General features: G+C 41.7%; 2 protein-coding genes across 2 annotated transcripts in view; both read right to left on the bottom strand.

Annotated features, from left to right (window-relative positions):
- The window catches only part of LOC127444918 (uncharacterized), a 239,234-nt gene that overhangs the window by 33,609 nt on the left and 181,621 nt on the right, over nt 1-24,004 (bottom strand). The gene's annotated exons all lie outside the window — the stretch shown is intronic.
- Nucleotides 7,598-24,004, bottom strand: part of LOC127444745 (vacuolar protein sorting-associated protein 8 homolog) — a 151,736-nt gene continuing 135,329 nt past the window's right edge. Inside the window, exon 10 of the mRNA XM_051704307.1 lies at nt 7,598-10,627. The gene's annotated coding sequence lies outside the window, so the exon portion shown is untranslated. The remainder of the gene's footprint in view (nt 10,628-24,004) is intronic.

The raw sequence follows: 24,004 nt of genomic DNA, 5'->3' as shown, positions 1-24,004 counted from the left end.
TCATATAGTTACAAATATACAGTTGTTGGGCCTCATGTATTCAGATAGAAGATAAAGGCAGGCCTAACACAGTCGTAAAACCTGACTGAGGCCCACACACAAAATCATACATTTTATTGATAAAAACCGCGCCAAAATCAAACAAAGGGAGTCCAAAACAGACTACAAACCCCATGAAGCCTTGCTCACTAAAGGATCGAACTCTCAACTCCTATTGGATGAGGCACACAACAGAACACCCCTCAACCATGACTCATCGGGAGTAGAAATATCTCTGAGATGCTTCCGGGCATTGCTTCCAGCAACTTTACTCGCCGTGTGTAGACGCAGCTCATCGTTGCTCTCAGGTGTAGCCTCGTGGCACAAGGAAGTAACGTACGACTTGAAACTGTGGCCATACAATCTCCATCTTGCTGGACAAGTTGAGATTACTCTGTGTTCCACCGAACACTCTAACGGATCCGAAGGAGATCGCCGAGCAATCCGCATCTTCATCCGTCTGCCTGCAGAAAAGAAAAAAAGATTTCTCTTCCCTCTTCAATCAAGATTTCTCTTCCCTCTTCTCTTCCCTCTTTTTCCCTCTTCAAAAGAGACATCGCTGATTTCTCCGCCAGCCCGCCGAGAATCAGCAGCCATACCGCCCGCTGACAGAGCGAGGAAACGGCCTCCCGTCATCACCCGAGCCTCAAGGAACTGAGTCGGAGTCAAACGACTGATGAACACACATTCTACCTGCATCCTCATGTAATTCAAGTAAGAGGTTTACGTCTGGGCAGAGATAGAATATTATAGTGTGTTATTCTTGTGTATCAAGGTTATTGCTTATACAGTTTACGGACCGCCGAGTCCGCTCATTGCTGCTAATAATACTCAAGGTATTACTGTAATGTACTGTTATCATGAATGAGATCTGCTGTGTTGTAGTCCAACCACACTGGACTGTTGTGTATTTCCACCATCGCGGGTGAGACCGGCAATCTGAGTTTATCCATTATAGAACCAAAGACCGCGGGACAGTTTACGAGCCGTCCACTGTGTCTCTGAGTGATAAACTAACAGATGCTTTCTCACAATTGCGAAACCGGCTTTGGTGCCGCCACTTTATTCTCTCTCTATCTCTCGTACTAACCACACACACGCGCGACCCCTCACAAACATTCTCGCACACACTTTTGACTAATAGATAACTTTGTGATAAAGCTCATCTTTGTCCCTAAGTTATTATACAAGTGGAGACACACGGCTTCTCTCCGCCCACATTCGCGGCCATTCTCTGACCGGAAATCTTGCGTGACATACTGTCCACGAGAGTCACGTCCGCCATTTTGTGCGCGTCACACCTTACACACACACACACACACACACACACACACACACACACACACACACACATTCACACACACACACACCTTCCTCTCATGTGTTATAGGCTTATTTTGGTTACCATATCTAATCATGTCACTGTTTAGTTTGTAGTTGTAAGTCAGAAGTTCATTGACTGCCTTGTATTGATTATTAATTGATATTACTGCATAAATAAACTTTGTTATATTTCAAAGAGAAGTGTTTTGGTTTGTTTTGCATACACCTTTGTCAAATGCTGATAGGGGATGTCAGTGCTTGGATTCAAGCCTTTATTGTTTCTTTTCGAAGGTCGATATTCTTCGGATGTCGATTTTCCTAAGAGAACAATCTACTATTGAGACTGTTATACTATCTGGTTTTTAGTCCCTGATTCCAGGGTGGTGCCCCGGCGATATTAATCCTTATTAATATTCTATTGATTTTGATAATTGATGATAATCTTTGATGATTGTTGAATCTGAAGGATCAATAAGCTAGTGTTAATTCTAATCAATGCTCCATTGATTTTAATAATTAATGATTATTTTTAATAATAATTAATATTCTATTGAATTTGATGGTTATCTTTGATTGTTGATGTGAAGGATTAAAAGAGCTAACATTGATTCAAATCAATGTTTTATTAATTTATTGAATGTTTTATCAAAGATAATGATCAATTATTGATAATAACCAAACCCGCTCCTGAACGCAGTGCACTACATTTACTGGAGCCCCGTATGAGGTTTTAATGAGTTAGATTCTATTATTTAATTTAAATATTAATTAATAACTAAAGAAATAATTATTAATTATTTCTGATAGTAACACTGATCTAAACAACCAGTAGAACCTACACAGTTGTGCTCAAAAGTTTGCATACCCTGGCAGAAATTGTGAAAATTTTGGCATTGATTTTGAAAATATGACTGATTGTGCAAAAAAACTGTCTTTTATTTAAGGATAGTAATCATATGAAGCCATTCATTATCACATAGTTGTTTGGCTCCTTTTTAAATCATAATGATAACAGAATATGATTCGGGATATGAAGAAAAACCCACAGGTAACCTCAGGAGAAATACAGGCTGCTCTGGAAAAAGACAGTGTGGTTGTTTCAAGGAGCACAATACTTGTTGACCCCTCTCCAAATATAGCGCTTATGGTTGTGACCATAAAGCTCTATTTTGGTCTCGTCACTCCAAATTACAGTGTGCCAGAAGCTGTGAGGCGTGTCAAGGTGTTGTCGGGCATATTGTAACCGGGCTTTTGTTTGTGGCATTGGTTTCTTTCTGGCAACTCGACCATGCAGCTAATTTTTGTTCAAGTATCGTCGTATTGTGCTCCTTGTAACAACCACACCGTCTTTTTCCAGAGCAGCCTGTATTTCTCCTGAGGTTACCTGTGGGTTTTTCTTTGTATCCTGAACAATTCTTCTGGCAGTTGTGGCTGAAATCTTTCTTGGTCTACCTGACCTTGGCTTGGTATCAAGAGATCCCCGAATTTTCCACTTCTTAATAAGTGATTGAACAGTACTGACTGGCATTTTCAAGGCTTTGGATATCTTTTTATATCCTTTTCCATCTTTATAAAGTTCCATTACCTTGTTACACAGGTCTTTTGACAGTTATTTTCTGCTTCCCATGGCTCAGTATATAGCCTGCTCAGTGCATCCACGTGAGAGCTAACAAACTCATTGATTATTTATACACAGACACTAATTGCAATTTAAAAAGCCACAGGTGTGGGAAATTAACCTTTAATTGCCATTTAAACCTGTGTGTGTCACCTTGTGTGTCTGTAACAAGGTCAAACATTCAAGGGTATGTCAACTTTTGATCAGGGCCATTTGGGTGATTTCTGTTACCATTAATGATTTAAAAAGGAGCCAAACAACTATGTGATAATAAATGGCTTCATATGATCACTATCCTTAAATAAAAGACAGTTTTTTTTTTTTCATGATCAGACATATTTTCAAAATCAATGCCAAAATTCCAGGGTATGCAAACTTTTGAGCACAACTGTATCTATATTGAGTATACATACATTTGAACATATATGCACTATATTTTAACATATATATGGGAACATGTATGTTAAATATATATACACAAATCTGAGAGAAATATATTCTGTAATATATATCCATATGTATTTATATATCTATATATATATATATATATATATATATATATATATATATATATAAACTCAGCAAAAAAAGAAACGTCCCTTTTTCAGGACACTGTATTTTAAAGATAATTTTGTAAAAATCCAAATAACTTTACAGATCTTTATTGTAAAGGGTTTAAACAATGTTTTCCATGAGTATGCAAGTAAACAAGTAATGAATATGCACCTGTGGAAGGGTCGTTAAGACACTAACAGCTTACAGATGGTAGGCAATTAAGGTCACAGTTATAAAAACTTGGGACACTAAAGAGACTTTTTTATTGACTCTGAAAAACACTAAAAGAAAGATGCCCAGGGTCCCTGCTCATCTGCATGAACATGCCTTATGCATGCTGCATGGAGGCATGAGGACTGCAGATGTGGCCATGGCAATAAATTGCAATGTCCGTACTGTGAGACGCCTAAGACAGTGCTACAGGGAGACAGGAAGGACAGCTGATCGTCCTCGCAGTGGCAGACCATGTGTAACAACACCTGCACAGGATCGGTACATCCGAATATCACACCTGCGGGACAGGTACAGGATGGCAACAGCAACTGCCCGAGTTACACCAGGAATGCACAATCCCTCCATCAGTGTTCAGACTGTCCGCAATAGGCTGAGAGAGGCTGGACTGAGGGCTTGTAGGCCTGTTGTAAGGCAGGTCCTTACCCGACATCACCGGCAACAACTTCGCCTATGGGCATAAACCCATCTTCGCTGGACCAGAGAGGACTGGCAAAAAGTGCTCTTCACTGACAAGTCACAGTTTTGTCTCACAAGGGATGATGGTCGGACTCGCGTTTATCGTCGAAGGAATGAGCGTTACACTGAGGCCTGTACTCTGGAGCAGGATTGATTTAGAGATGGAGGGTCCGTCATGGTCTGGGGTGGTGTATAAAAGCATCATCGGACTGAGCTTGTTGTCATTGCAGGCAATCTCAACACGATGCGTTACAGGGAAGACATCCTCCTCCCTCATGTGGTACCCTTTCTGCAGGCTCATCCTGACATGACCCTCTAGCATGACAATGCCACCAGCCATACTGCTCTTTCTGTGCCTGATTTCCTGCAAGACAGGAATGTCAGTGTTCTGCCATGGCCAGCGAAGAGCCTGGATCTCAATCCCATTGAGCATGTCTGGGACATGTTGTATCGAAGGGTGAGGGCTAGGGATGTCCAGAAATGTCCGGGAACTTGCAAGTGCCTTGGTGGAAGAGTGGGGTAACATCTCACAGTATTAATTGGCAAATCTGGCGCAGTCCTTGAGGAGGAGATGCACTGAAGAACTTAATGCACCTGGTGGCCACACCAGATACTGACTGTTACTTTTGATTTTGACCCCCACTTTGTTCAGGGATACATTATTCAATTTCTGTTAGTCACATGTCTGTGAATCTTGTTCAGTTTATGTCTTAGTTGTTGAATCTTTTTATTTTCATTCAAATATTTACACGTTAAATTTTCTGAAAATAAAAGCAGTTGAAAGTGAGAGGACATTTCTTTGTTTGTGTGTGTGTGTGTGTGTGTGTGTGTGTGTGTGTGTGTGTGTGTGTATATATATATATATATATATATATATATATATATATATATATATATTACACTACTGGTCAAAAGTTTTGAAACACTTGACTGAAATGTTTCTCATGATCTTAAAATTTTTTTGATCTGAAGGTGTATGCTTAAATGTTTGAAATTAGTTTAGTAGACAAAAATATAATTGTGCCAACATATTCATTTATTTCATTATAAAACTAAAATGTAATTAAAAAAAGTTTTTGAAATTGATGACTTGGACTAAATAATAAAGAAAAGCAGCCAATAAGTGCCCAACATAGATGAGAACTACTTCAATACTGTTTAAAAAGCATCCCAGGGTGATACCTCAAGAAGTTGGTAGAGAAAATGTCAAGAGTACATGTCTGCAAATTCTAGGCAAAGGGTGACTACTTTGAAGATGCTAAAATATAACAGTTTTGATTTATTTTGGATTTTGTTTAGTCACAACATTATTATGTTTAGTTACTATTATTCTAAAATAAAAAAAAATAAAAAATAAAAAAATAAAAAATTATTATAAAGAATAAGTGTTTCAAAACCTTTGACCGGTAGGTATATATATATATATATATATATATATATATATATATATATATATATATATATATATGTGTGTGTGTGTGTGTGTGTGTGTGTGTGTGTGTGTGTGTGAAAAATGTAAAAAAAAAAAAACAAATGGTTGTAGATTTTGTCCAACAGTTTGAAATACTATGTAGAAAGCAAATCTGTTACTGAATTTACATTTATGTCTTCATTTGCCTGAATCTGCAAAGAATTGGGGACCTTTGTAGGCATATTGGGAATATATTTTTGAGACATTTAATGCTGTATGTAAACCCATGCTTTAACTAATGAAAGAGAAATGATTTGAGTGTTTCAATAAAACTATTACATGTACAAATGTAGTACAGTTTTTGTCTTATTGCTATATTTTTTATATGTATCAATATATAGCCATACAATGTTCATGCATATATTGCAGAATATTGAAAAATATAAGCACTAGATTCCCATATATGAAAATGTGTTATTTTATATATCACATTATATTTTCCAATATATTCACATATATTTTTGTTTCGTAAGGGCTGACACAGGTAGGACAGCATCAGCAACTTTTTGATAGATAAAAATGTCCCTTTTCTCTTTCTGTATATGTGTGTGTGCAAGTGTGTGGGCAAGAGAGGGAAAGAGCTCTGTGACCGTGAGAACAGGTACCTTACAATGCAGAAATAATGCAAAAGCAACTAATGACGGAAAAAATAAACCACAGCGGAATTTTTTTAAAATTTCTTTTAAATGTTTTAACATTTTTGCCCATTTTGGAACAAATCAACAAGCTACAGGTCTGAAAACACCCTAAATCACACATGCTCACGGGGTACTCTTGTTGTTATTTTGACAAAAATAAATGTAACTGAATCAGAGAGAGAGAGAGAGTTGGTATTTTTGTCACCCCTCCACCACTTTGTATCGACACGTATGTCATACCTCCGACTGAAGAGAGCGAGATCTCAGCAAAAGAGTCTGCATGTGTGACAACCTTAGCCAAAATAGAGTAGTTTGTCCACACTGAACCCAGCATGGCTGTGGTAATCCTGTTATTTTGGTGAACCTCACGGGACAGGCAATCGGATAGACAGAGGAAGTCAGAATGTCTGTCACTCCTCTATTCTGAATCTTGTGTATGACAGACCTCTGAAGAGAGGGAGATTTCAGCACAACAGTCAGAAAGTGTGACAACCTTGGTCAGAACGGGACAGAATATGATGAGACGGTTCACTGGTATACTTTTGAATCAGAGAAATTGTAACTGAATATGGCGGCTCTTGGAATGGAAGTCCTGCCTTAGACTTAAAAAGAGTCAATACCCTTTTTGTCAGTTTTTATTGAGAACGTGTATGCCCATTAGCTGGACTAGCCTACATTTATTTTGTTTTTTAAAACATTTAAGTAAAAGATACACAATTAATAATACCATTGTTGTCAGATTTTATTGCTGCTTTGAAATATGTTATTTGCTCGTAACCTTGAACAACCATTTTAGAGAATTTGGTCATTCCCATTCAAGTAGATAGGAACTGTACTTGTGTCCATACAAAACAGAGTCCTGCAGGCTGTCAGTAAGTGTTAAGTTGCCTTTTCACTGTCTCCAACATTCATGTGTTTATGTGACCGCAGTGGCAGTCGTGATGAACTGCCAGTTTGCTCGCAATGGCTTTTAGTCAAAGGGAGAACCAACAGTTTACCTCAGATTAAAATGACACTGCTGTGAGTGATTTTGTTGAGCAGATGGATGAATTCAATGAAAATACATGATTAATATTCACTTCAGTATTTATTATTAATATAATTATTTATTTTGATACTGTTTTATTGTTATTATTATGATACTTATCAGCTACAACAACCATAATTCAGCAAATACGAAGCAAAAATTCATAGATGTGATTTTTATTATGTATGTTTTGCATGTGCAGAAATAAATGACACGTGTACACATTAAATCACACATTTACTGTAATTGCAAAAGCTTTTTGTCATATAATAGCAACATAATCTGAGGCGCATCTCTTGCACAAAACTTTGATAATCGCTGAGATGAATACAAATAATAAATAGCTAAGCATAGAGGACAAATGACCGGCAATACATTTGGAGGGAACATATGGAGACAACATTAATAAAATATAAATATCAAATTAATAATTTATTAATTCTTTATCAATATCCATGCATTTTTACAAGTATCAAGTGTTTATGATAAAGTTAAACAAAAAAAGGATTATTAATTCTCACCTCACGTGCATAGATTTGATTGGATTAGATTACATCCGGTCGGGGTCTCGATTATGGTCTAGTTGCTCAAGTCCAAATTTTTTAATGCATCCAAATCTCAAATCAGTTCCAAAAATTCTGCATCTGCAGATGGTCGGCACCCCACGCAGCCCCCCTGCGACTCTCCATAGGAAATGAATGACTTTCGGTCTATCGAAGGTTGTTTGTCGTGTGCAGTGATTAGGCCGCTTTACAAGCATGGTTGCTGAGGGACCTGACATCCTTAAAGGGAGTTTGGCCAAAATCAAGTAGTTTGAACTGGCCAGTGAAATGCCGACTTTAATGCATTGTTAATACAAGAATTTTGGACCAATGAGAGTTTACAGTGGATGTGGCAACCAGCGCAAAATAGAAACCACGCTATCGACAGAATGTCCTGCACCTGGTTAGGATAATAACTCTGAATAACACGATAAGAGATACCTTTTATCGCATGTTGCGGTGTCGCGTCACATCTGGTTAGGATGCAGTGTTACAGAGCTTTGCTAATTTGTTGAAATACAAAATGACAACATGGGAAAGCATTTTTTACAGACATGGTAGAGCTTTATTAAGAGTTGTAACAATGGGCAGAGTCATCTACTCTTCCACCAATGGCAAAGGAGAAAGCTTTAACTGGAAGTTCTCACTGTGATAAATACTTCCTGTTCCTGGATGGGTGGGATTCGAAAGGCCGGCCCTCTCGTTGCCATGAGAATGGGTGAGTTCTGTCAGAATAGCCAGCTGAACAACAAAAAAGAGTGTTAAAGGGTATACTTTGGTACTGCAAAGCTTGTTCATATTCTTTTTAGGGAAACTTAATGTGCTGTAATGACAAAAAAATTTCTGTTGTCGGTTGCAAGTAACCCAAGTTAAGAAAACCTTAGTGACAACAGCCTTACAATTATAGGGTTTTACTAACTTCATGGGTTGGTTTCTTGCAACTGGGCCCTAAATCATCTTGAATTCTGAATTTCTGCACAAGTAGTTAATATAGACCGACCATGAATGCAATTAAGGTTTCCTTTTAAATCTTTTTCCTCAATATTGAGCCAGACAGCAAAATTTATTTTTTCAAAAGTGTAGGTGCATAAAATAATTTGCACTATTTAACAAAACTTGTTGCTTGTAAACATTGCCTATGCTACATTGAAGGTAGCTGTCCTATGGCAGATATGTAAAATAATGCCCATTTGTTAACAGTGCATGAATAAAATTCATCAAAAGCTTCTTATCGCGTATTAAAGCTGTTTCCCTTTCAAAGTTCTATTACAAAACTCACTATGTAGGACACATTAAATAAATGAGTGAGAGCTACAGTACTGTGCAAAAGTTTTAGGCACTTGTGAAAAATGTTGTATAGTGAGGGTGTCTTCAAAAATAATGTCATAAATAGTTTTCATTACTCAATTAATGCCATATAAAGTCCAGAAAACATAAAAAAGCTAAATAAATATTTGGTGTGACAACCTTTACCTTCAAAACAGCGCCAATTCTCCTAGTACACCTGGACACAATTTTTCTTGTTTTTTGGCAGATAGGATGTTCCAAGCTTCTTGGACAACTTGCCACAGTTATTGTATCTATTTAGGCTGTCTCAGTTGCTTCTGTCTCTTTGGCCACATTTACACCTTGCATTGGCATGAGTTTTCGGTAATTGGATTGCTATCGGATTGCACTTGATCACATTAACTAGCAGGTGTTAATGCACCCAAGATGCATTGTGATTGGATCATGATCGGATCACTGAAACCACATTTGGAGGTGGTCAGGAACAGATTCTGACCACATTCAAAGAAGGTGTAAATGCAAATGTATTTTCCTTATCCGGATTCATCTACGTAAGTAATTAATTATGTGATGGGGTTCCGCTACAGTCATCTGCTGTTAAAGCACTTTGCTGCAGGTTCTTGCCTTTTTCCTCTTAATTCAACCATCACAATGTGAAGACCACAGCAGACACTGTCTTTCAATCTTGTCACCCAAACTATGAAAAAAATCCCATGAATTATTCCATTGGAATACACATGGAATATCTCGTCTCTCTCCTCAAATCCCCAATCGCTCACGTCACTCTCCTTTTTTCTAATAATGCATGTCACACATGAAACCAGGCTTCACTCACACAGCGCAGAACGTGAGATGAATATCATTAAATTTGCTTCTGCGGCCGGCGGAAAATGTACAGTGAGGGAAAAACCTTGACTGTTAAAAGTGACAGAAACTATTATCCTATTATCTTTCAGTGTTTTTCAAATTTGCTGAAATTCAGAGAATTTTCAGTTACCACAGCCTCTGATGTAATATGCAAGTAGCATTTTGCACAGGTAACTTTGTTCGGATCTCTGTCCAATCACAGTGGAGAATACAATCCAGCTACAGAATATCCAGATACTATCCAGATATGAAACGCATGTTAATGCAAAGTGTAAATGAGGCCTTCATGTAATCTGTGACTGACTCGATGTTGAGATCCGGGCTGGCTGGCTGTCTGTCTATCTATCTATGAAATTTCTGCCGTGCCACAGAGTGCATCTCACATATTTCCATTAAATTTGACCCAAATCATAATTAAAGGATATAGATTATTTACTTTAGCGTTGTTCATTCTTGAACAAGGGAAAAACCTTGGTAACTTTTCTGTGTACTGTCTGCAACCTGAACCGCATTGACGTGCCCAGTGTTTGATACCTGTGCCATGGTGCTTCTTGTCTGGTGTGCGACTGCCTTTAAGTAAACATAACACACAAACAGTTCTTGGTTTATTTTGATTTGGACCTGACGAATGTAATGTCTCAATCTTTTTGACAGTTTCTTCAAAAAGAACTCAGAGTCATTAGCTCACAAATCAAAATAAGCTGCGTTTAAATTAATGTCATGTTAATGTTACATTTTAAATATAAGTAATAATATAATTATTAAAAAAGAGGACATCTGGAGCAGATGTATACAAAGTTTAAGTTCACCTCAGGCCGCGTATGCTTCTTCCCACTCTCACTTGCAGCGCATGCAGGAAAATGTCCTATCGCAAGACGAACAAAGTAGCTATGGAAATCACTTTGGTGGTGGTGCAGGAAGCAGATTTCCGAAACGTTGGCTTCGGTTATTTTCAAATTTGAGTCTTCTTTAAATCTGTGTGTGCATGTAAGCTATTTTCCCACCAAGCTGACTTTTTCAAGTGCAAGAATGCTCTGAATAAGTAGCCTAGAAAATGACTATTTTAGGCTAGGTATACCATATTTTTATTATTATTATTTTTACCCTGCTGATTGAAAAGGTGCCAACAGCTGGTTAAACCCTGCTGATTGAAAAGGTGCCAACAGCTGGTTAAACTATCTTTTATTCTGTGTGCACGTCATGTTTAGAACAATACATTAGGTTTATTGTACATTTCTCATAGGCCTATTTTTTTTCTATCCTAGCACATTTATTTAGTTATTTATTTATTTTTTAAATCGTAACTTAATTACGATTAACATTCTTTACAAAATTCTTTCATATTGGATCATAGGCCAAAACTATTTGCACAGTAAATAACTAACCGACACGGACAACAGCACTTTTGGTCATATCCAAATCAAAATGACCTTGAAATACTTGAAACACGAAATGGCGTGCTAGTGAGCCGCTTGAGCGCTTGCTCATAAAATGTGGCAGCTCGAGCCTTCATGAAACTTGCGTGTTTACCAAGGAGTAGGTGACAAATTATACAAAAATAAGATGACTATAAATAGTAATAGGCGAACAGATAAAATGTACATGAAATATGCTTTTTGCTGTATTGTTGTAGTGCAATTGAATGGCCACCTGTCTAGGGAGTTCATTTTGTTTGGGCATAAAATGTATGTACATAGTCTATTTAAATGAGATGACAATAAACTATGATTTAAAGAAAATGTATGTTACATAAAGGAGAACAACGTCATGGTTACTTGTGTAACCTCCATTCCCTGACATTGTGTCGATGTAGTGACACTAGGGGTCACTCTTGGGAGCCCGAGACACCTCTGGTCTTTGATAAAATGCCAATGAAAATTGGCGAGTGGTATTTGCATGCCACTCCCCCGGACATACGGGTATAAAAGGAGCTGGTATGCAACCACTCATTCAGGTTTTATGCTGAGGAGCCGATATAAGGTCCGGCCATTTCAGTGGGTAGTTCAGCGTTGTGGCAGGAGGGACACAAAGTCTCGTACCCTCCATCAGGGAACGGAGGTTACACAAGTAACCATGACGATCCCTATCTGTCACTCACTCGACGTTGTGTTGATGTAGTGACACTAGGGGTCCCTACACAAAACGCCACAATTGGCTGAACTGTGTTACGTGAACTGGCGGTATGTGGTGGGCAGACTACTGTGTGCCTCATAGCCAGCACACCAGTTCAACACATAACCTCCCCCAACATATTTATGAGTGTCGAACGGCCCTTTTTGGGGACAAGTCGACTACCCAAAAGATAGAGACAGGCTTTACCCAGTCGTGGCCTCTTTTCCCCTTCTTTTTTCCACTCCCTAAAAAAGAAGGGGGATTATCCGACTGGGCCGCCAGGTCTAGTCGGGGGGTGTCTCTCCCAAGGGGAAGACACCGCAGAGACCACACCTCGCCCAAAGAGAAGGGGGGATATTTAAGTGGAAAAATACATCACATGGTCTTTCCAACCATGTGGAGAGTCTTCAAGGTAGATCCTGCCCAATGGGGGAGGAGTTACTACAAAAATGGAGAATGGGGCAGAGGGGCTCTGCCCAAGGAAGACGCAGTTTGCCAACAGGGAAACGAATTAGCGGAGGATATATAATCGCATGGGGTTAGCCTTACAGGGAACCGCCACATGCGGAGCACCTACCCCAGAACAGGGCTCTTAGATAGCACGTGTACTGGGCCGGCAGCGAGACTCTCTGAAAACTCGACTGCCACAGGGCTCGGAGGAAGTCTACCAGGGAACAAATTTTGTGAACACTACTGGGAATTAACGGCGCACGTATTCAGCTCCAAGGGAGGTGGAAAGCGCTATGTGCAAGTGATACACCTGGCCAGCTATCCCGGGCTTATCCGCTTGTGTTGCGTGCCACTACCTGGGACGAAACCGGTTCCACCCGGAGGTTGTAGAACCTTGCACAGGTGTTGGGTGTTGCCCAGCCCGCTGCTCTGCAAATGTCTGTTAGAGAGGCACCCCTGGCCAGGGCCCAGGGAGCCGCTACACCCCTGGTAGAATGGGCTTGTAGCCCTACCGGGGGCGGCATGTCCTAGGTGACATATGCCATAGTTATGGCATCAATGAGCCAGTGGGTGATCCTCTGCTTGGAGACAGCACTTCCTTTCCGCTGTGCACCAAAGCAGACAAAGAGCTGCTCAGAGATTCTAAAGCTCTGCGTGCGATCCAAACAGATGCCTAAAGCATGCACCGGACACAGCGATGACAGGGCTGGGTCTGCCTCCTCCTGGGGCAGCACTTGCAGGTTCACCACCTGGTCCCTAAAGGGGTGGTGGGAACCTTGGGCACATAGCCCGGTCAGGGTCTCAGGATCACATGAGCGTAACCTGGACCGAACTCCAGGCACGTTTTGCTGACAGAGAACGCTTGCAGGTCACCTACCCTCTTGATGGAAGTGAGCGCAGTCAGGAGGGCAGTCTTCAAGGAGAGTGCCTTAAGCTCGGCTGACTGCAAAGGCTCAAAGGGGGCTCTCTGTAGACCCTGAAGAACTACAGAGAGGTCTGTTGAGGGAACAAGGCGTGGTCTGGAGGGATTCAGCCTCCTGGCACCTCTTAGGAACCTGATGATCAGGTCGTGCTTCCCTAAGGACTTACCGTCGACTGCGTCATGGTGTGCCGCTATGGCGGCAACATACACCTTCAAGGTGGAAGGGGACAGCCTCCCTTCCAACCTCTCCTGCAGGAAGCAAAGCACTGATCCAACTGTGCATCTCTGGGGGTCTTCCCGACAGGAAGAACACCACTTAGCGAACAGACGCCACTTAAAGGCATACAGGTGCCTCATAGAGGGGGCCCTAGCCTGAGTGATCGTGTCTACCACCGCAGGTCCCATCCAGGGGCCAGACATGGAGATTCCAGAGGTCTGGGCGTGGGTGCCAGATGGTGCCCCGTCCCTGAGAAAGAAGGTCCTTCCTCAGGGGAATTCGCCGGGGGGAGCTGTCGCGAGGAGCATGAGGTCCGAGCACCACGTCTGGGTGGGCCAGTAGGGTGCTACCAGAACAACCTGCTCCTCGTCCTCCCTGACCTTGCACAGGGTCTGTGCAAGCAGGCTCACTGGGGGAAACACATATTTGCACATGCCAGGCCAGCTGTGTGCCAGTGCATCTATGCTGAGGAACCGCTGTTTTCTGTTTGAACGCCTTCAAACAGGCCAGCACCGACTGAGCGTGCTCGTTCGTAAGGCGCGCTGTCAAGGAGACTGACTCCAACTCCAAACCAAGAAAAGAGATGCTCTGAACCGGGAGGAGCTTGCTCTTTTCCCAGTTGACCCGAAACCCTAGTCGGCTGAGGTGTGAGAGCACCAGGTCCCTGTGTACACACAACATGTCTCGAGAATGAGCTAGGATTAGCTAGTTGTCGAGATAGTTGAGAATGCGAATGCCCACTTCCCTTAACGGGGCAAGGGCAGCCTCTGCGACCTTCGTAAAGATGCGAGGAGACAGGGACAGGCCGAAAGGGAGGACTTTGTACTGATACGCCTGACTCTTGGACGCAAACCGCAGGAAGGGTCTGTGTCAAGGAAGGATCGAGATGTGGAAGTACGCATCCTTCAGGTCTACCGCTGCGAACCAATCTTGATGCCGGACGCTCACCAGAATGCGTTTTTGCGTCAGCATCTTGAACGGGAGTCTGTGTAAAGCCTAGTTCAGAACTCACAGGTCCAAGATTGGCCGCAACCCACTGCCTTTTTTCGGTACAATGAAGTAGGGGCTGAAAAACCCCTTCTTCATCTCGGCTGGAGGGACAGGTTCTATCGCGCCCTTCCGTAGGAGGGTAGCGATCTCCACGCAAGGTAGCAGCGTTTTCGTCCGTCACCAAGGTGAAGTGGACACGGCTGAAGCACACTGGATACGTGACCCAGGGAACAAGGAAACCGCTCTTGCTGAGCTCTTGAGTACTGCAGCCACTTGGGCATGCAGCGCAATTAAATGCAAAAGATAACAAAAAGATGGAGAGATCTGCTTACCAGCTCCAGAGCAGCAGGTTTCATTGTCCCTGGTTTGCCCGTCTCAAGGGCGCTTTGAAGCCTTTAATGGGTTCTGGGTGGCCGCGAGACAGGTGGCGTCTGCTTCCTGCGGTGGGCTCCATGCCGGGGCAGGGCCGAAGGGGCGGGCTGCGGCGGAGCCGGTGCAGTCACCGCAGGGGGACGCCCTGGCGACAAGCAGATGGGGTGCAGGATCTTGAGCCGCCGAATAGGCCAGCCTGGGAGATGGGGGCAGCAAGGAATCGTGTCCTGTCGTCCTCACCCATCTTGACCAGGTTGAGCCAAAGGTGGCGCTCCTGGACCATTAATGTGGACATCGTCCGCCTGAGAGACCGCGCCGTGACCTCCGTCGCTCGGAGAGTGAGGTTGGTCGCCAAGCGCAGTTCCTGCATCAATCCTGAGGCAGAACTACACTCGTGCAGTTCGTTTAGCACCTTGGCAGACTTGCAGGAGAGCCATGGTGTGCAGGGTGGAGGCGGCTTGTCCAGCGGCACCGTAGGCCTTGGCCGTCAGAGACGATGTAAACCTACAGGCCTTGGATGGGGTCTTTAGGCAAAAGAGCCAGGTGGCGGTGCTCTGCGGGCATAGGTGCACCGCGAGCGCCTTTATCCACCGGGGGATTGCCGAATAGCCCTTGGCCGCCCCACCATCGAGGGTAGTGAGGGCGGGGAAGCTGAAAAGATCGGGACCGGGCAGTAAAAAGTGCCTGCCACGACCTTGTCAGCTCTTCATGCACTTCTGGGAAGAAAGGAACGGGGGCGTGGCTTTGAGCGGCGCCGTGAGCCCAGGAATCAATCATCGAGCCACAAGGGTTCAGGGAAGAGCGGAGGGTTCCATTCTAGCCGATGCTCGCGGCTGCCCGGGAAAGCATGTCGTCATCTCCGCGTCAGCCTGTGACTGGGCAATCGTCCCCGAAGGGAGGAGCCCAGCTGAGGCTTCCGCGTCCGACTGGACGAGCCCGCACTCCGATGCTGCGCTCAAGAGCTTATCACTTTCGCGGGCTCCGAATAAGAGGTCGAACTCGCCATGAGATGAGCCGGCAGACTCATCTGGAAGCCCGATTGGGGCAGACGAGCATGCTGGGGAATGGGAGGTCCACGGGGGGATACCCGGTGGAGGCGGTCCCATTGGGGTCCCCAAATCACCCCCAGTGCTAGCTCATACCCGTGGGTAAAAGGACCGAGGCGGGGAGCCTCTGGGGTGGCTTGCTTTCTTATGAAGGCGAGCCGCGACCGCAATGACCTCGCAATGAGAACATGACCATCCATGAACGCTGTCTCTGCGTAAGCAGTGCCCAGACACGAAAGACAGTGATCGTGACCATCAGAAGGCGAGAGATAATGAGCGTAACCAGGAATAACACACAATCGGAAAGGCATCTTTAAAAAGACGCGTCTTTAAAAAGACGTTCCGTGTGTGCCGCTCTTTTAGAGAAATATGCTCTTATTTCTGCTGAAAAGCCCAGGGGCATTCTCTGCATTGCACCAATGCAGAGGGGGGAGAAGCCGCTGAAATGCGCTGTCAGATCCAGCAGAGGTGAATGAACAGCTGTGGGAATTCAGCTCACTGAGCATGACCATTCGGCTCCGAAGAGAAAATCTGAATGAGTGGTTGCATACCAGCTCCTTTTATACCCGTATGTCCAGGGGAGTGGCATGCAAATACCACTCTGCAATTTTCATTGGCCTTTTGTCAAAGACCAGAGGTGTCTCGGGCTCCCAAGAGTGACCCCTAGTGTCACTACATCAACACAATGTCGAGTGAGTGACAGATAGGGAACAATAGTTTCTTATTTAACACCAAGACAAGCTGATATTTCAAGATTAAAATCTCAGCTTCAATTTAAGGCAGCACGCTGAGGTAAGTTTTGGCTCTAATGCTAACATGGGCTTTTCTGTGTAATGTGATGGTAATTTTCAGGGTGATTCTGTAACTGGGCTCTTATGACATCAGTTTTTAAGTGTACATTTTTAAATCAGTGCGCTTTGCCCCGTGTCCCGCATGTCATGAGCAGTATTTACACATTTACCACACGCCCTCGCGGGGGTACTGGAAACTATCGCAGCTACTTCAGGCGGATTAACTATAAATCCATGTAAACATCCAAGTTAAGTGTAAATAAATGCCTTGGCTCTACTGCGTGAAAAAAGCGAGGCAATCGTATGGCGAAGAGAGTGGCTGTGTCTGAAATCGTTCACTCATTCACTATTTCCTATATAGTGAATGACAGTTAGTGCACTATATCTCAGCAGTGAGTGAACGAAATAGTGAGTGATTCGGACGCTGATGTATACACCGAGTGTCGGATCTCTGGGGCAACATCACATATGAACTTTTAAAATACTTGGGCCTTACTTGTTATTCTTATTAAATAATATTTGAATACAATAAATCTTAATTCTGTTTGTCATTTTTAATATATACTGTGTGTTAATATAAAGAGTAAACACATTTGATCAAATAAAGAGTACATTTTAAAATGTATCTGTAGGTTTTGCCTCTCTATATGTTATGTTATTTTAATCAAGTAATGATTTGTCAAAAAGTAATTTAATACATTCAGCATGAAAGAAAATATTGCAGGAGTGAAGGAAGCAGTAAACTCCCAGCTCTTACGTCTTCCCCGTGGTGGATTGTGGGCAATTAACCGTCGTTGAGTGTACATCAAATGTACATTCGAAATTAGAGTGCATTGTGGGTAATAATGAGTGAACAAAAGTAAGGAATGAGTGACAATCCTATTGAAATGGCAGACACTTGAAATAGTGCATTATATAGTGGATAGGGGGCGGTTTCAAACACAGCGAGTGTTCCAGGACCAGGGTTGGTGCCCTATGCACCAGGCTGCGTACTCTGCATTTAGAGAGCAGTGGTACTGCTGTACAGAACTAATGATCTAAATACTTACGACACTGAAAACTGTAACTACACTGAAATAAGAATCCACGCAGGACTTTAAAAGCTATAAAATAGCGAAAGAAGGCATTAATAAAGCATGATCTTGCTTTGGTTTATATTTCAGCATTATATATATAATGTCCTTGTGGGACATTTTCATGTTTTAATTATTTAAATTAATTATTTAATCACTGTAATAATTACTAGAAATGTTCCAAACCTCTCTTATTGACAAATTCATCCAGATCTGACAAGAGCCCTTAAAGGGATAGTTCACCCAAAAATGTAAATTCTTATTATTTACTCACCCTCATGCCACCCCAGATGTGTATGACTTTCTTTCATCTGCTGAACTCAAATGAAGATTTTTAGAAGAATTTCTCAGCTCTGTAGGTCCTTACAATGCAAGTGAATGGGTGGCAACATTTTAAAGCTAAACAAACAAACATAAGTCAGCATAAAAGTAATCCATAAGACTCCATCAATATCTTCAGAAGCGATGTGATAGGTGTGGATGAAAAACAGAGAAACAGATCACCTTCACATTCTTCTTGTGTTTTTGGTAGGGCTGCCCCCGACCAAAGATTTTCCTAGTGGACTAGTAGGCATTAATTTAAGCCATTAGTCGACTAGTCGCACGTTTATGATATTAAATTTAATTACTTGAATATATTTTGGGTGGGGGGGGGCATCAGAAAATGGTTTGAGTTCCAGGGCTGAGAAAGAATGTTATAAGTAACATTGCTAACACTGTTCTACATTACAGAGAAATACTAAACCGTAATAATGAGCCTTCAAAATCTAAATTTTACAAGCGCACGCACAAAGCGAGCTGCAGTGACACGGGCAAAAGCGGTAATGATTATGAATGTGTCGGAAAAACCAGCAAGGAGACTGTCTGAGCATTTTGTTAATTTATAGAGAGAATTGCACATTAGGGTTGTGCCAACAGATGATGATCTCAGGGATCGACGATGGTCGGGGTGATCGGCAATAGCTGATGCCTTTGACGATGTCAAGATGATATTTGGCCCGTTTCCCATGTATTAAATTGTTATTAATATTATTATTATTATTATTAGGCTATTATTATTATCAAATTAATATTACAAATAATTTGTCCGTAGACACAAAGACACGCGCTTGAAGAAACACTTTATTATATTATTAAGAACAGATGACAGAAAAGCATCTATGCGCATGTGTGACGCACTGATACGGAGGTGTGCAGTCTCGTGGAACACGCGCATGTAAAAGGTTCTCACACTTTTTCTGTCTTCTGATTTTTTTTTTTTTTGTGTGTGTGTGTGTGTGTGTGCAAGAAAAGTATCGTATATGAGTGCTGCAAATGACCTCAGACATCTCAGCTCAGGAGGTGCTTTGAGTTCATTCGCTTTATTTCCACAGAGCAGTTCACTGTGAACGCAACTCTGCAACCTGTAAAATAATACAAAATATATAAAATAATACAAAAACACGTTCACCTCGAACCATGGTTTCTATTTCAGTGATTATTATCATCATTATAATTATTATTTTTACATTTATAATTGTTTTTATGTATGCATTTTTGTAAGTAATTTTCCGGCTGCATGTTTAGACGGATTCTTGCCTGATGGTAAATGGAAAGGTGTATGTATATATATATATATATATATTATTCTTTTATCACTTCATTATTTTATTTGCGTTTTCATTTGGTTTGGAGTGCAGTTTGAATTTAGAAATTGTATTTGATTTAAGTTTTTGTTTTATAATAAATTAATTTAATTTTCAATGCAAAATCACTAAAGCAAGAATATTCACCGATCCCTCAGCCAAGGGGTTGCCGATGTAATTGGATATTGCGAGATGTTTCTCATGATCTTAAAAATCTTTTGATCTGAAATGTTTGAAATTAGTTTTGTAGACAAAAATATAATTGTGCCACCATATTAATTTATTTCATTATAAATCTAAAATTTAATTTAAAAAAAAAAAGTTTTTGAAATGTATGACTTATAAAGAAAAGCAGCCAATAAGTGCCCAGCATATAGATGGGAACTCCTTCAGTACTGTTTAAAAAGCATCCCAGGGTGATACCTCAAGAAGTTGGTTGAGAAAATGTCAAGAGTACATTTCTGAAAATTCTTGGCAAAGGGAGCTATACTTTGAAGATGCTAAAATATAACACAGTTTTAATTTATTTTGGATTTTGTTTAGTCACAACATAATTCCCATAGTTCCATTTATGTTATTCCATAGTTTAAATGACTTTACTATTATTCTACAATGTGAAAAAAAAAAAAAAAAATTATAATAAAGAATGGGTAAGTGTTTCAAAACTTTTGACCGATAGTGTTTAATATATGTATATATATCGTGAAGGAGGGAACAAAAATAATTTATTCACACACGTGATGTATTTTCCCGGACAACGAAATACCCGTCCGGTAGAGAATGCACAGATGAAGTAGGTTCTTTGCCAGAGAGATGTTGACAACTGTTGTAAAGCCATCTTTCAAAAAGTTGAACAACACACATTTTAATTGCACTTATTTTTTTCCAGTTTCATTTGAATTTTTTGTTAAAATAAATAAAAAATCAAGGTTCAAAGTTTGAAATCAAGGTGTCTTACTTTATTGTGTAGGCTTAACCCTAACCCCCAAAAGGGACTTAAAAAAAAGTCAGACTGGGATTTCAAAATTGCCTTAAATGCCCGGGATTTGTTTGTTTTCATCTTGAAGTGCTTTCTGTAGTCATGCATGGATACATGTCATAAATACATGTTAGTTTGCTATTTAAACCTAGCGTATCAGTTTAATTTTAACCAACTTTGCATGTCTCCATCACTTTTAGCACCCGCTGCACGTGTGAGAGGGAGAGAGAGAGCGCACACTCTTATTCAGATGACCTCGAGAACATGGTACTTTTTGATGAAAGCATAAAACAAGTAGCTCTGAACAAACACTTAGATATTCACAATACAGTAAATGAGTCTGTTTGTATCATACCTCAGTTTCAGTGAACTTGTTTACATTCAGCTGATCTGTTCGCCTCTGAAGTTTGTTAGAGGTGTACACTGTTTGATTCAGATATACACAACTCTCTCGGGCTTTCAAGAAACAGGAACAATTCCAGACTTTAAATAAATAACTAATTACATGTATAGGATGTTTGCGTTGTAGGGATGTACATGCAGATTTCAGATAAAAAATTGGTGATTGAATGACTAATGTTTACTCGCTGAAATTAGATGATTTCCTTTTCAATAGGGACATTGGAATGTTTGGGCACAGCAATATGGCGGCACAGTGGCTTCACTGTTATGACGTCATGAGCAATCCAGTTCTATATATACATTATATCAGTGGTGATGCCTAATATTTTAACTTTTGTTCAGATTTTAAAAGTTGTGTAATGTCAAGCTGAAGGACTGTGCTGAGTTTGGTGGATGTAGCTTGAAAGCTATAGGAGAAGTAAGAGGGGTTTAGTAAGGAGCTAGTAAGGGGTTAGGGGTTTTGAATCAACCCTAACCCAAGTTTGTACAATAACTGTATACTCTATGGCCAAAAGTATGTGGACACCTGTACACAACACCCATATGTGCTTGCTAAACATTTAATTAAAAAAACATGGCCATTAATAGGGATTTGATCCTCTCTTTACTATTACAACAGCTTCCACAATTCTGGGAAAACTTTCCGCTAGATGTAGGAACATGGCTTTGGGAATTTGCCCCATTTAGACACAAGAGCATCGGTGAAGTCAGGCACTGACTATGGCAACCTGGTCTCATAGAATGAACGTTACTCTCTATACATTTTTGCAAACTGACTTTTACGTGCCGTGTTCTACGTTTCGCTGCAGTGTCCTGATGAAATGAACACTAGAGGTGCTGCAACAACTGTGTGTTTTATTCATTGTCATCTGATTACAACTGCTGATTATGACTTTAAAAACAATTATTTTCTGCTTTATTAATCATATCCAATAAAAGTATTCCCGAACCTGTATATTTCCAAAATCTTAAAAAGATAATCAAATTCTACCATATCAAACACCTTTTCGGCATCAAGTGTGATGGCCGCGACCGGAGTCTGATCATTTGCCACTGACCACATGATGTTGATGAAATGCCTAATGTTATCAGAAGAGCTGCGGCCCTGAATAACTCCCACCTGATCTGTATGTGAGAGCGGAGTCTTGAGGTCCTTTGAAAATTTGGTTCAACATTTTGGGATTCCCAGATCTCAATTCTTCAGGTATTTACAGCTGCAACACCTGCTCTGTACTATTTTTAAGAGTAGCATACACCCCCCCCATAAAGCGGCAGACACTCTGGGAGGGGTGATTACTGCTTTTGGAAAAGGTCATGAGGCATCAGTGTATTACTCCCTGCTAATTGGGAGTCTGGGGGTCAGAGCTTTAACTTCTGTCAAGAGATTATGGGAGAAAGATTTAAACTTGGTATTGGAGGAGGGAGAGTGGGCTAGGATTCTAAAAAAACATCAAGTCTGCATCTAGAGGCACAAGGGTGCGCCATATGCAATTCTAGATTTTACATCGATTCTATTGGACCCCCTCTAGATTGTATAGGCTTGGTCTTAAAGACACACGCACCTGCTGGTGATGCCAATTAGAGGATGGAGACATAACCTGTGCCTTTTGGTGGTGTGTTAAGATCCAGGAGTTTTGGTTGAAGGTTTAAAGTTTTGTGTGTGATGTATTGGGCACTCAGGTTTCATTTTGCCCCAGACTCTATATTTTGGGAGATGGGGCTGTCATCGATGTAGAGAATAGAGATATAAAGAGTTGGGTCCTAACCAGTGTCATGATTGCCAGACAGATAGTTTTAAGCAGATGGAGGTCAGCTGGAGTGCCCTCATTTCAGGAGTGGTGCTCGAAGATGGGGAGGGTGGTGGCCTTTGAAGAAGGGTCATTTAGAAGACTGGGGAAATTGAACTTGTTTGCGGGGAAATGGGGTGGATATCTGACGTTGTGATAATTATTATTATTTTTATTTATTTATTTTTTTTGTGTGTGTGTCTATAATCATGTATGGCCACTGGGATGTTGTTGAGGGCCAGGGTGGGGTTGGGGATTGGGAGGGGTAACAGTGGGGGTTAATTGTCGATTCTGTTTATATATGTTCCCTATCTGTCACTCACTTGACGTTGTGTCGATGTAGTGACACTAGGGGTCACTCTTGGGAGCCCCAAACACCTCTGCTTTTTTGATAAAATGCCAATGAGAATTGACGAGTGGAATTTGCATGCCACTCCCCCGGACATATGGGTATAAAAGGAGCTGGTATGCAACCATTCATTCAGATTTTCTCTTCGGAGCCGAACGGTTATATTCAGTGCACTGAATTCAATTCCCTCCAAAGACGCACCTCAAAACTGCTGGATTTACGGCGCATTTCAGCGGCTTCTCCCCCTCTGAACCTGTGGAGTGCAGAGAACGCCCCTGGGCGCTTCGGCAGAACGAAAATAAGAGAGTATATTCTAAAAGAGTATATTTTCATTCACAAAAAGAGAGGCACACACGGAACATCTTTTTAAAGATGCCTTTCTGTTTGTGTGTTATTCCTGGTTGCGGTCGTTATCTCTCCGCTTCATATGGCCACGATCGCTGTCTTATGTGTCTGGGCACTGCCCATGTGGAGACATCGTTCGTGGATGAGTCATGTCCTCATTGCGAGAACATGACCATGGCAACATTGCGGTCGCGGCAGCGGTTCCCCGCACTGGTCCTTCTACCTATGGGTTTGAGGCCGCATCTGTTAGCACTGGGGCCGATTTGGGGACATCAATGAGACCACCTCCACCGAGTATCCCCCCACGGACCTCCCATTCCCCAGCACGCTCGCTTGCCCCAATCGGGCTCTCGCACGAGACTGCCGGCTCGTCTCAGCGCGAGTTCGACTTCTCGTTCAGAGCTCGGGAAGACGATGAGTTATTGAGCGCAGCATTGGAGAGCGGGCTCGTCCAGTCTGACGCAGAGGCTTCGGTTGGGCTTCCTCC

The sequence above is a fragment of the Myxocyprinus asiaticus genome, chromosome 8, assembly GCF_019703515.2.
Source record: "Myxocyprinus asiaticus isolate MX2 ecotype Aquarium Trade chromosome 8, UBuf_Myxa_2, whole genome shotgun sequence".
NCBI lineage: Eukaryota > Metazoa > Chordata > Actinopteri > Cypriniformes > Catostomidae > Myxocyprinus > Myxocyprinus asiaticus.
This window is presented reverse-complemented; position numbering and strand designations above follow the sequence as displayed.